Source organism: Neomonachus schauinslandi, chromosome 9, assembly GCF_002201575.2.
Source record: "Neomonachus schauinslandi chromosome 9, ASM220157v2, whole genome shotgun sequence".
Lineage (NCBI taxonomy): Eukaryota > Metazoa > Chordata > Mammalia > Carnivora > Phocidae > Neomonachus > Neomonachus schauinslandi.
In genome coordinates this window covers 92,533,449-92,539,670 of record NC_058411.1, presented here as the reverse complement: position 1 = coordinate 92,539,670, position 6,222 = coordinate 92,533,449, and the positions used below count along the sequence as shown (strand labels likewise).

At 39.9% G+C, this 6,222-nt stretch overlaps 1 non-coding gene across 1 annotated transcript; it reads left to right on the top strand.

Annotated features, from left to right (window-relative positions):
* Positions 1-5,523: 5,523 nt before the first annotated feature.
* On the top strand, positions 5,524-5,630 carry LOC123325751. Its single transcript, XR_006540609.1, has one exon. It is a non-coding gene; the product is annotated as a U6 spliceosomal RNA (small nuclear RNA).
* Positions 5,631-6,222: the final 592 nt, after the last annotated feature.

Below are 6,222 nucleotides of genomic sequence, written 5' to 3'. Positions count from 1 at the left end.
TTTTACTGTTCACAAAGCACTAACCATTATATTATTGCATTTATCCTCACAGCAACCCCATGTTAAGGTAAGAAAACAGACTACTTGATTTGTCCAAGTTCATAGAGACACCAAGTGGCAAAAAAAAAAGATCCAAACAAAGGTCTTCTGCCTCAACTGTCCATGATTTTTTCACTCTACCAAGGCCTTTAGTGTATTTAGGGAATGTGATTTCTAAAAGCAATGCACCAGGGGCGCCTGGGTGGCTCAGTCGTTAAGCGTCTGCCTTCGGCTCAGGTCATGATCCCGGGGTCCTGGGATTGAGCCCCGCATCGGGCTCCCTGCTCAGCGTGGAGTCTGCTTCTCCCTCTCCCACTCCCCCTGCTTGTGTTCCCTCTCTTGCTTTGTCTCTCTCTGTCAAATAAATAAAATCTTTAAAAATAAATTAATTAATTAATTAATTTAATTAAATAAAAGCAATGCACCAGTATCTGGGAAAGATCAGTCCTTCCTCTGACAGGCAGGCCAGGCAAACATCAGGACCTCATAGCAAGCTTTAAAGAAAAGTAAAGACTTTGCTAATGTGCCTTTGATAAAGTGCCTTTCAGATTTGGCACACCAAATCTCATGGAACTTTATGTTCTTGGTGACCAGACAGATACCAGATGTCATGATTTTCCCTTTTTCAATTGTAGGATCCAAACCTTCCAAGTTGATCTGTAGTTCTAGAAAAGGAATTGTAGTCTTTCCTTGGGTTAACTTGAAAGCAGACACAATGCTATACTTAAGATTAAGTAGCCATTTTACAAGATTTCTGACAACACTAAGTAACCTGAAAGAAAAAGGTATTGTATCAGTCAGTTATATCCAATAATGCTGTGTAACAGACTACCCTAAAACTCAGTGACAGTTAACAATAAACATTTATTTCTCACTCATGAATCAGTGAGTCAGCTGCAGTTTGGCTGATCTAAGCTGAACTCAACTGCAGGTGGGGTTCAGGTCTTTCATTCTCCTTGGACAGTGGCTATTTAGACATACTATTCTCAAAGCAAGAGGTAAAGCGCAACTGCAGAAGGACATCTAAACCTCTTTCTTTAAACCTTGGTCAAAACAAATCATAAACCAGTCCCAAAATCAAAGTGCAGGGAAGCACCCTCCACCTACCATGAGACCAAACTAAGTTATATGGCCAAGCCCAACATCAATAGGATGAGAAAGTATATTCCTCCCATGCGGGAAGAGGGAGGAAGAGGAGAGTGAATATTTGCTTAACCAAAATCTAATTAACCACTGAAATGTTACCTGTATTTTATAGATAAGAAAACTGAGGTCACTTGTTCAAAGTACAGAGCTAGGAGTTGAATCAAATTCTACATTTTTCCAAAGTTCATTCTTTACACTCATCCAATACCCTCTGGGTAATAGAAGAGAAAATATAAGGAGACATTGTCACAGAGGTGATAGGCAGCAATGGGTTAAAGAGACATGTTTATAAACTAGGACCAAGAAATGCCTAAAGGTAGGAACAACACATAGAAGTTAGTCTACCAAACACAGTCATTTCATCTTTCAAAAAATACTTATTGAACACCCACAAGGCACTAAACACTGTGGTAGGCACTAAAGTTAGGATTGTCATTCTAGATAGGCATCTGTCAATGTTAGATGACATTAGTTAAATGAAGCCAAGCTAGACAGGCTGTGTCTTCCTAGATCCTTTTTAGGACCACTTATGTACTCCATGCCATCTAACTGCCCCCCCTGCCAGGCCTGACCCCTAGACACCTATCCCCCTAAGCCCTGCTCTATAACCAGCCAGCTTAGCAGCTTAAAGCAACCCAGGTCTCCTTCAACCAAGACCAAGCACCACTAGACCATTCTGACAGGTGGCCTATCACTGGAATAACTTCTTAAATGATCCAGCACTTTCTACCCCATTTATCTTAATTCTCCATACTACAGTTTTCTTGCTGCCTCTCCTATCACCACACTCTTACCTTATATTTATACACACCCCCAGCTCTCCTGACTACCATCTCTTCTAGTTCAACAACGACTGTTTCTCCATCACAATAATAAATTCTTGGATTACTTCATGTAACCCATATAATGCTTAGGCAACTTGCAGCCCAGTCCTGCATGATACAATTTAAATATTTCCTGAAGTTACCCAACGACTCCACCCATAATACCCAGCAAAGGTTTTTAAAATCCCTTTCACCATCATTTTCTTCCCACAGACATGGCACCTGTCCCTAAAATTACTTTCTTTCACCCAAAACTCTTCCCAAATATCATGGGTATCCAGTCCCCACTGACTCCTTTTTTTCTTATTTTTCCTTTCCCTCTATCCTTTTTTTCTGTCAGTAATGAAGGGCCCATTCAATGAGCCAGGTACCCTCCAGGCTCAGAGTCTTGGCCTGACTGTTACCTCTGTTCTGAAACACTCTTTATCTAGATGTGCACCTGTTTCACTCTTGCCTCTCTTTCAGGACTCTGCTCAAATGCCACCTTCACCGTGAGGCCTTCTCAAGCCACCCCAGGTAAAATTGGACGTTCTTATCCCACACTCTCTACCCCCATCCTCCTTCCCTGCTTTCTCTACTTCCATAGCACTTACCACCATCTGACATATATTTTACTCCTTTACCTTCCGTCTTCCCTCTCTAGAGTGCAAGCTCCATAAAGGTAGGTGTGTTGTCTGTTTTGTTTCCTGCTATAACCCCAGCACAATACCCAGTACATAGTGGGCTTTCAAAAACATGTATTTACCCGTTATTATTATTATTCTGCATGATAAAGAACCAAAAAGAAATTGGCAAAATTGAGGGTGGTGGAGGAGATGAAGACAAAGTTGTGAATACCTAGCATGTAATATCTTTTCTTTCTGGGGCGCCTGGGTGGCTCAGTCGTTAAGCGTCTGCCTTCGGCTCAGGTCATGATCCCAGGGTCCTGGGATCGAGCCCCGCATCGGGCTCCCTGCTCGGCGGGAGGCCTGCTTCTCCCTCTCCCACTCCCCCTGCTTGTGTTCCCTCTCTCGCTGTGTCTCTCTCTGTCAAATAAATAAATAAAATCTTTAAAATACATATATCTTTTCTTTTTTTCACTCTGTCACACTATACCACTGTCCTTGGTCTGACTCAGCCCGCAAGATCCTCCCACCTGTACAGGTATCTGCCCACCTCCTTCCTCTGGCTACCCCATAACCATTCTGTGTTGCCCCATTCCCCTACATCCTCCCCAGTGATCTGAGCATGTTCTGTTTCACCCTCTAGAAAAAGAGGAAATCCTTTCAACCATTTTTGATACACTCATTCTACAGTTCCAGTGATTCTTCATAGTATATGTAGTGTTGTCTGGAGTGTTCTTAAAGGACTTCCCATAGAAACAAGGACTTATCCTATAGGAATCAATCTCTAATGGTTAGAGATTAGGCCTATAAGACAAGAAATACACCTGAGGCACCATCAGTCATAGTTCCTCTGGAGAAAGGCAGCTCATTTGCATATCATATGAGAGGATTTTTTTTTTTCTGTCATAGAAAGGTCACCCAAATAGACCACAGGATCACTGATCTCTGTGATGTGACCATGGAGAGATACCTAAAGTACTATGCCCTCAAAATATAATGCCATTAGAGTGTTTCTGAGCACAGACATGTCATGAAATGTGGTTGGGGGATTATCAGTGGATGTATATTTTACCCTTGTTCTTTCTAGCTCCCATTTACCATATATTTGGGAATTGACTGAATCAGATAGTAAATAGGCTAGCAATTTATTTCTAATAAAATTAAATCAGATGCTTATACTCCTCTCTTTTCCTATCTACCTCTTCACACTGTTAGGATAAAATAACACATATATAATATATGTAAATACACCACTTAAACAGTCAGAATTATATTGGGGCGCCTGGGTGGCTCAGTCTTTAAGCATATGCCTTCAGCTCAGGTCATGATCCCAGGGTCCTGGGATCGAGCCCCACATCAGGCTCCCTGCTCCGCAGGAAGCCTGCTTTTCCCTCTCCCTCTACCCCTGCTTGTGTTCCCTCTCTATGTCTCTCTCTGTCAAATAAATAAATAAAATCTTTATTTAAAAAGTCAGAATTATAAAATTAAGTCATAAAGCAACAAGAACAAAATATGGGTGAATACTTATCTGATGTAGGTAAGGAAGGAATATTTAATCATAAAAAGAAAGGAAGAAACAACAAAGGAAAAGATACTTTATTTGATAAAGTATAAAACTGTAACTATCATTTGCATTAAATGATGAAAAAGTTTTGACATACCTTATATATAAAGAGTTCCTACAAATCAATAAGAAAAATATAACCACCCTGTATACAAAAATAAATGAAATCATGAATAGCCAATGAACAAAAAAGAAAATAAGAAATCATGAATAAATATATGAAAAAATGTTTAACCTCACCGATACTCAAGAAAATACACATGAAATCAAGATGATGTTTTCTGCCTATAAATCTGCAAACATTTTTTTGAATCATTATACTCAATGGTGAGAGAATGCAGAAAAATAAACACTTTTATATAATGCCGCTGGAAAACTGGTGACCCCTTTCTGGACGGCAGTTCGGCAGTTTATATATATATCCTTATTTTTTATGTAACAATTTCATCCTTAGCAATTTATCCTAAAAAATCATCAGAGATTTACACAAATGTTTATTCATAGTGATGTTTGTTCTTTCTAGGGTTTTTTATATTAGAAACACCCTAAATGCTTAACAGAGAAAGGCTAAGTAAATAGTGACAGTCATACAGTAAAATACTATGCAACCACTGAAATCATTTAATTGCAGAAGATCGTATTTTCCAAAAATTACTGCAACAATATTTCTGATTGCATATGCTCTTCCAGACCCTTGCCATTTACTTTAAGCCCTTTAGATCCTTTTACTTTCAAATGGTCCCCCAGAGATATCCACATCCCAATCCCTGGTACTTGTGACTATATCTTACCTTACATGGTAAAAGGAATTTTGCAGATGTGATTAAGCTAAGGACCTTGAGATGGGAAAATTATTCTGGATTATACAGGTGAGCCCAGTGTAATCACAAGGGTCCTTGTAAGAGGGAGGCAGGAGGATCAGAGTCAGAAGAAAAAAAAAATGTAATGATGAACACAGAGGGTCACAGCCAGAGAGAGATTTGAAGATGATACAATGCTGGCCTTAAAGACAGAGGAGTCATGAGCCAAGGAGGGTAGGCAGCCTCCCAAAGCCAGAAAAGGCAAGGAAATGGATTGTTCCCTAGAGCCTGCTAGGACACCTTGATTCTGGCCCAGGGAACTCATTTCAGAACTCTGCCCTCCAAAATTGTAAGATAATAAATCTCTGTTGTTTTAAATTTGTGACATCACCGATAAGAAACTAAAAAACCATTCAAGAGGTCTATGTCTCAAGGAAAGAGCTTCTGTGGGCTTTGGGGTGAGCTTTTGTGACTGTCTTGGTGACTAGCATGTGGCAGAAGGAAGGCTGTGTGACTTCCAAAACTAAGTCGTAAAAGGTGAGTTAGTGCTTGCTTCAGCAGCACATATACTAAAATTGGAATGATACAGAGAAAATTAGAATGGCCCCTGCATAAGGATGACATACAAATTCATGACGTGTTCCATATTTTTATTGTTGGATCACTATATTGTATACCTGAAACTAATATTACACTATATGTTAACTATACTGAAATGAAAATTTTTAAAAAAATTTTAAGGTGAGTTAGTTTCAACCTGGCCTTTCTTTATGGACATTTACTTGTGGAGCCCTGAGCTGCCATGTAGGAGGCATGGCTACCCTGAAGCCATCATGCAGGAGAGACCTTATTAGAGACTAGGAGAAATGCCCAAGAAACCAGCTATTCTAGCCTCCAGCTGTCTGGGTCTTTCCAGCCCAGGTACCAAAAATGTGAGTAAGCAAATTTCAGATAATTAGCCCAAGCCACCTCCTACACAACTGCATGGAATACCCTGCATAAGAACTACTTGGCTGAGCCTAGTCAACCCCAGAACCATGAAAATGATAACAAAATTATTCTGTTGTTTTATGCCATTAGGTTTTATGTTGGTTTTATGCATCAATGAGTAACCAATACATTAATGATAAAGAGAAATGTTCAAAATATAATATTAAGAGAAAAAGTAGGGGCACCTGGCTGGCTCAGTCAGTAGATCATATGACTCTTGATCTCAGGGTGATGAGTTTGGGCCCCATGTTGGG